We start from the raw sequence: 8,163 nt of genomic DNA, 5'->3' as shown, positions 1-8,163 counted from the left end.
CTACTTTGAATCTCAGAAATCTCTAATGTTCATGCTGCCTGAAGCTCCTGAAGTGAATGATTTGGAAGCCCTCTCACATTGAAGCTTCTGTCTTCCTTTGCATTTTTAAAAATTTTGCCACAAAGCAATTTTTTTTTTTTGTTTTTGTTTTTGTTTTTGTTTTTTTGCTTCCTTCTGCATCATAATGCCTGTGGGTCATTTGCAGACTAATTCTGTAACCATCCATTTAAAAGAGGTCTGGGAAATGGATTTTCAAGTTTCTCTCCTTTGAAGCACACAAAAATATGTGAGAGGGAAAGTAATGATGTCAGCTTGAGCTTAAATCTGAACTGGTCCAAATTTTGTCAACTCAGAATCCATAGACTCTCTTCTGTGCATATTTGAGCTTCAAAAACAACCACCCAAATTCATCTTCCACAGGATATGATAACTCTGCATTATATAGCCATCCAGTTTACCCTCTCCACAGAGGGCTAGATACAAAGTTTGGTGAGCCACTGATCTATCTCTGAGCGATATTCATTCTTTTTCTGTACTTGGTTCCAATTATCCATTAATATAATGTAACTTTTAGGCTGAATTATAAGGCCAATTTTACTATTATGCATAATTAGAAGAGAATGGTTTGCAAAAAATGGATTAATGGGTTGATATATAAAGTAAAGAAAGAAATATGCCTAACTACTACATGCCTTATTCATACAAATAAATAAAGAGCCATCTTAGTAATTTTTAAAATATTTGTTTTTTAGTTGTAGCTGGACACAATTTCTTTATTTTATTTATTTCTTTTCACATGGGACTGAGGATCAAACCCAGGGCCTTGCACAAGCTAGGCAAGCACTCTACTGCTGAGCCACAATGCCAGCCCCACAATTAGTATTTTGAATTCACTTTCTCACTACACATTCCTTTTGTCTTCAGTAAATACCTTGTCTCATCATCATTTTTTATCTAAAGATGTAATGCAAATCTTTTTTTTAAGGGCTGGAGTTATTAGAGCTTTCCCTTCATTGGACTGCTTTCTTTCTCCTTTGTTAACATTTTCATTAGCTATATGAGTACTAGGAAGCAACTCAGTGAATTCCTTGAATCCTTCTTGCCTTTATCAAGTGGCCACAACTCTTTTTTCTCTTTGATAATCAGTATAATTCTCTCCAGTTAGTATGCAAATCCTTTGTCTATTTCCTTGATGGTATAAAGAATTCAAAGTGACTAGGCAAGTTCCATGGACTCATTGTTAGGTCTTCTAGTGGAAGCATTTAGTTTTCACAAATTCAGTCCTCTAAACCTACAGAGCCAAAAGGGGAAAACAGGATGCAAAGCTTTGTGACTGGCCCTTAAGGATTGCAGGAGAGAAGAACCATGTCCATCCCCACCTCTTGGTTCCCTGATGCATGTATTCTGGCTATGGGAAAAGCTAGTATCATATTTGTTGCTGGTTCAGAAAATACATCAAATCTTGTAGGACAGTACATCCCTAATGAGGTATTATTAATACTTAGCCAGCACTATAACTCTTTAATAGGATATTTCACTGCCATCTCAAGCAAGCCAACCTGAGGCGATGTGGTATGGGATAAGATGTTCCATGGGTGTGAACCTCTCCCTCATTCCTTGCTGGTAATGTGTTCTTTGGCCAGAAACCAAGTTGAGTAGGTATCATTATAGAGAACCATAATAACTATTAGCCTATGGTTAGTAGTTATTGAAAAAGCAGAGCACTCAAGGAAGGCAATTTATATATAATGTGTTTGTTCTGGCGAAGGATGTTCCTTCTTCCATCATGGAAATAGGCAACATGGGAGCAGATCCCAGTGGAAATGGAGCCACAAGGAGCCAGTATCAATCACCACTGATGGTATGTGATGTGTTTAACAACAGTGGAAGCTGGAATAGTCTTGTTGAAGGGAAGACTATCCTTTATGCCCACATGTCTAGCTTCTTTATCTGATGCCTTGACTGTCTTGTGTATGAGCCCATTGTTCAAACTGAAGTGACTGGAAAAAGGTTGACTGATGTTCAAAGAAAAGGTTGTCAGCTTTAATTTGCTACTGAGAAAAGGCTTTGCAGTTGGGCACTAACTTAGAACACAAATACTTTCAGACTTTTGCCATTTCCAGAAGTTCATTGCTTCTTATTCAGAACTTGTTACCAATGTCTCAGTTTTTGTTTCTTTCAAAATTCTGAGAAATGGGAAAATCATTATCCACTGTCCATTTTGTAGGTCTTTTAAGGAAAAGAAAAGAAAATGAATGTGGTTCTATTAGGAAGATTTACTTTCTCGCCCTTTGTAAGGGCCATTACATTGTGGAACTGAAATGTCAGAAGGTAGTACAAGTTTATTGGTGGACATATTTGTAAACAAGCATTGACTTCTTTAACCTCTATCACTTAATCATGGACATCTCCTGAGGTCCAAAGTCAGCTCAACTATCTATGTTGCTTATAAGACCTTTGAATTTTGGAGTCAGTTCAAATTCTCCCTGAAGTCCCATATTCTACCTTTCTGATAAGATAGGGACCTGTAACCAGACCTATATGAGCTTTCTCCCCTTTAAACTATTTATTCACCGTCTTACTGAGTGCTTAATAGATCCAAGTAGAGTATAAAGACAACTTGGATGTTTCTTGTGGCCATTGTCACATTTTCCTCAAAGTTCCTTAAATAGTGTAAAATTAAACACACAAAAAGGAGAAAAATATGACTTTATGAGTGTTTTCACCTTCTATTTTGGGGGAGTGAGTGAGAGTTGGATAATCATTCCATTGGGCAGCTTTGGATTGTTTTTATGGATTATATCCCAGATGGATATTAGCATATTGGTAGGGCATAGTATGATAAATGTTAAAAAAAATTTAAAAAGCAACAGCTAGTAGATTGGATCCAACTATTTCCTTAAAATGGATGGCAGGTTATATTTATGATTGGTGTTTTTTCATAGCAGAGCAGGTTTATGTAATTTGGCCATCTGCTATAAACATCAATTTTAATCCATCTCATATATCTTTGCCAATATAGCTTATTATTGGTTAATTTTTGAGGATTTAAAGTAATTTCTTGAGAAAATTAAGGAGCCATCTGGGATTGGATGTGTTCTGTAAATGGTTTACAAGCCATCAATTTGAAATGCTGCAGACATGGAGAGGACACACATGTGAGTGCACATTCATTTTGGCCCTGTTTGCAATACTGTTTGTAAGGATATTTCATCATAAATGATTCAGAAAATTTGCCTACTTAACACAGCCTCTAAATCACCAAAGCCAGAAATATACTTGAGATTCGCTGGTCTAGACCTGTGTGTTTAGATAAATGAGTACAGCTGCTCTAACCAGGACTACTCAGTGATTATGAACCAAACTCTGTAGCTTTTCAGTTAGAATAAAATTATTGGAGAAACCAAAATCTAATTTCTGATATTTATTTTGAGTAAAATTGGCTTATATAATGTGACTCTAATACATAGATAATTTGTGCAGAAAATATATTTATGCTGCCCATGCGAGTTAGCAATCCCCATAAGAGTAGCAATTTCCTAAACTGTTTAGGAAAGACACATTCAAATAACTTGCACAAAGAGTATACAACAATCTGGATCTGAGAAAGAAATCATCTTGAATATATAAATTAGCGGTAATTTCTGCATGTAACCTCAATCTGCTTAGTTTGAGGACAGGGCTTATTTTAGTTTTTCTTTTCCCCTGATTACTTTGAAATTTGTTGACTTATTCATTACTAGTGGTAGGGAATGTAGGGGTTGGGTTTTATCTTCTCTGTTTTATTCCTATTTTTGCACTTCTTTTATGGTTCATTTTAACATGTCACCTGTGGAGGTGTAATCTTGGAAATTACCAGAACTCCTCCAGCTAGAAACATATTTCATTAGATTTACAGCTTATCCCTTCCTGTTATTCAAAATCATAGGTTTTGAAAAAGACTAGGTACAAAATAAAAAAGGTAAAATGTAAAAATGAACAGAAATATTTTTAACAAAGATTTAGAATTGTCAACAAAGGCTCATTCTTACCAATTATAAAAGAAGCCATTTAAAAGTCATTAAGAATGATATATTTTTAATTTCTGCAGCAATATTGAAAATATATGGAGTAAAATATATGGATAATTTTAAAATATACATTTCTAAAAATGAACATTGACATAACTCCTTTATTCCATTTATTTATTTTTATGTGATGCTAAGGATCAAACCCAGTGTTGCACATGTGCTAGGCAAGCACTCTACCACTGAGCTACAACCCCAGCCCATGGAATATGGAATGTTTATAGAGATTGACTTTAAGCATATAATATCAAGTCATAGGTATAACCCATCTTGTGCATTCTTTATTTCATTTATAATTAATATTATTTTTATATTTTAAGTGTATCTTTAGGTTATCATTTTATATTGAGACATAGAAGGCTTATAACACATTCATATACACATATAATGGGCTGGGGACTTACATATCCATCATCTGATTTAAAAACCTGTGAGGTCACAGGGTCCAAATCTAGATGGTAATTTATCATCAATATACCACATTATTTTTTGTGTAATTTTTATAAACTAATTTGATGCCTGATATAGTATTTATTAATAAATATCTGTTTAGAAAATAGGGAGGAAATAATCTACTCCTCCTTGAAGTAGGTAATGATTTCACAGAGGAAATTGTATTTATATTGAGCTGTAGTATTAGAAAATGGGATTTATTAGATGCCTCATATGATTGTGGATAGTCCCCAGTGGCCATCTGTGGACTGCAAAGCCAGAGGACCCAGTAGCTTCCAGGCCAAGAAGCTGGAGTCTCAAAACAAGAGGAATAAGTGATGCAGCCTCAGTTTGAGACTGAAGACTTGGAACCTCCTTGGAATGTCACTAGGGCAAGTCTGCATTCAAAGGCTGAAGAATCTGGAATCTGATGTCCATCCATGGACCACAGCAGCAGCAACACACAACAAATGCTCCCTAGTCTGTTTCCTCCTCTTCTGCTTTTTGTTCCATCCAGGCTCCCAGCCCACTGAATAGTGCCATACAATGTGTGTGTGGGGGCTTTGCACAGAGTTTGCTGCTCCCCATGACAATCTTCTCTGGATACACCCTCAGATAAGCACCCATAATGGTGCTTTACCAATCTTTAGGCATCTCTCAATTGAGTCAAGTTGACAACCAAGATTAACTATCATCCAGGCTTTGATGGATGTGTCAAACTGAAAGGCAAGGTGAGGCATGCTGAGTATGAGAATAAAGAGTTTATTCAGGCCAACGTAAGGATGATTATCAATGGAGACAACCTTCTAATCATCCTAGAATTTGTGCTTCTGAAATGACATCTGAGGGGTCTGAAGCTTTATAGCTAACAAAATAAAAACAAAGGAGGTTACAGCAAGTCCCTTGCTATAATATGCCTTGGGTGTCAAGAAAACACAAGACATAGAGTGTTAACTGGTCACTTATTCATTCCAGGTAAGAGTTACAATAATAAGAAAAAGGCTTTTATTGAAATTATTTATTATTCTTATGGAATCATGGTCTCAGAAAATTGCTATATTGGAGGTCACAGTGACCAAGAGGACTGCAGTCTCATGCCTCACATTTCCCAGGCTCAAGAATTGTGTGACCTCATTTTAGTTGTGTGTGTGTGTGTGTGTGTGTGTGTGTGTATGTGTGAGAGACAGAGAGTGAGACAGAGAGACAGAAAGTCAGAGAGACATTTTAAATGTTCTCTCAGATGCTTAAGAATATATCACACATATTAGAAATTAAGAGCATTCCAACAGAAAGAATAATATTGAAGAGTATTGTCAATTAAGAAAAGGTCTAGAAATTGAAGTCCATAGGATTGGGAAAGTAAACAAGGGGCTTAAAGCTTAGTTAAGTTCAGGATAGAAGGGGATTATTGCTATTATAAAAATGTATTCTGTACATAAAGAGCTGGTGTATTTTAAAGCAAAGGGTTGACAGAAATTGATGGGTTTTAATAATAGATTATAAAGTGATACTATGGAATTTGTCAAATAGGAAAAGACTGATAGAAGAGCAAATTATGCACAAATGGCATAGTCTAAGATTTTATTTTCCAGTATAAAATGAAACCATAGGTTTTTCTTGAAAAACTTGGAAGACCTCTCTTACATATGTCACTTACTAGCATTAGTTTTACTTTTAGATGATATTTAATGACTTAAAAATGCTGCATATATCTAAATTTTTAAAATTTAACAGTTAAAATATTATCAACCTCTGATTTTAGTGCATCTTCATACTTTTTTAAGCCTTGTGGTTTTTTTTTTTGAGTCCAAGTTACTATTATATATGTTACTGAGATAAATCCGCAACATTAGTGAATGAACTCTTATAATCCCAAGATTTAATTTTAAAAATAAATATGTCTCCTCTAACATTTTACAGATATCAAAAAGCAAAGGCAATTTTTGTGTGTGTTTTGTTTCCTTTTCCTGAATCTTCCTCAAAACACACAAACTGTAAGTTACTAGAACAAAGGTAAACTAGGTAAATCAAAACAAACAAGTCTCTAGAGCAACTTCGTCTAATTATACTTTCAAAATTTAGAAATTTTGTAATGATAAACATGTCAATTGTTCCCTGCAAAGAGTTTAGGGTCCTCGGCTGCCCTCTAGCATTTAAAATGCTGTTCACTTTAGTGATTATGTAAAGAAATAGTTGGATTAAATTTTGATCAAAGCAATTTATTTCCTTACTTAAAGCAAGACTACTAGTAGTAATTCTTGTAATAATTGTCATAAAGATGATTGATATTTTTATGTGGCTTTATAAATGCATCATCTAGCATAGGAGAGATGATTCTAGTTTAATTTCTACAATTTATCTTTTTGGGTCTCATTTCCCCCTGTAGTAACATTTGTAGAAATGACAAAAAATAAATCATTACTTAAAATATTGAATTTTAAAAATGGAATTTGTGGTTATTATATAAATGTTTTGTAGGGGATAGTGCTAGATGTATCATAGTTTATATAACAGTATGTCTATTAGACCATAGATATAATTGAAAATTTAATGGTTATATCATCTTTTGGAAGTCAAAGGTTCATTTAAATAAAAAAATTCATTAAAGCACTTGTAATTTGCTGTGTTTTTAACATAGGATGAGTCACTTTTTTGGTCATTGTTCTCTTGTTCTGTCTCTTCATCCATCCTCCATTCTTAATGTGCTAACATAGTGACAGATACATTGTTGTACAATGACTATATCAAGGCAAAACCAGCTATTTAGGATCGAGTCCAAATATCTAGTTAGGTTGAGAGAGTTTTAAATGCAAGAGGTCATATCCAGCAGAACAGGAGGTTTTATTAGATGACTCAAATAAGGAAATAATCAACAAATTACAGTTCACTGTGATGCTTTAAGCATGTTCTTACAAGAAAAAGCAATACATGGTGCAGAAAAGAGGCATAGAAAGAGAAAAGAAGAGAGAGGCACAATCTGTGGTTTCAGTTTTCAAAGAGGGTGAACTCATGATACAAAATAACCAAGATATTTCAATTTCAACCTTGGACATTTGTAGGACCATAGTGGCCTGACCAAACAGGGTAGACCTTTGTCAAAAATAGTAACTTAATGGTTCAGTGACCTTTTCTTTTCTTTTCTTTTCTTTTCTTTTTTTGAGTAGAAGAATATCATAGAATGAAAATGGTATCTAGGGAGAGTAATTTCAGAGAGCCAATTTGTTGAATAATTTAATGAGAGTTGTTCAGCATATGAAATGTTTATTTCTGACATGGGCAAAAGAAGGGCAGTGGACTTGTTTGCTGAACATTAATGGAAAGAGTAAAGAGCATAATTAAATGAATCTGTGAGATTTTAAATTTCTTTCTAATGAAGATTTGTAGACTTTTGTTTTATGCAGCCAATGGTGGGGCACTTACCACCTCAAACATGATTGACCAAACCAGATACTTGAAAGTGTATTCTTACATTGGACCTAATTCCGATACTCAAAAAAAATATATTTAGTGACTCTAATTTTAATATGAACAGATATTCAATATAAACATCTGCATATACTGATTAGGATTAAAAATCACCTGTGCTAGGGATATAGCTCATTGGTAGATTGCTGACCTAACATGCATGAGGCCCTGGGTTCAGTTTTCCATGATGAAAAAAAGA

The sequence above is a fragment of the Ictidomys tridecemlineatus genome, chromosome 14 (genome assembly GCF_052094955.1).
Source record: "Ictidomys tridecemlineatus isolate mIctTri1 chromosome 14, mIctTri1.hap1, whole genome shotgun sequence".
Taxonomy (NCBI): Eukaryota; Metazoa; Chordata; class Mammalia; order Rodentia; family Sciuridae; genus Ictidomys; species Ictidomys tridecemlineatus.
This window is presented reverse-complemented; position numbering follows the sequence as displayed.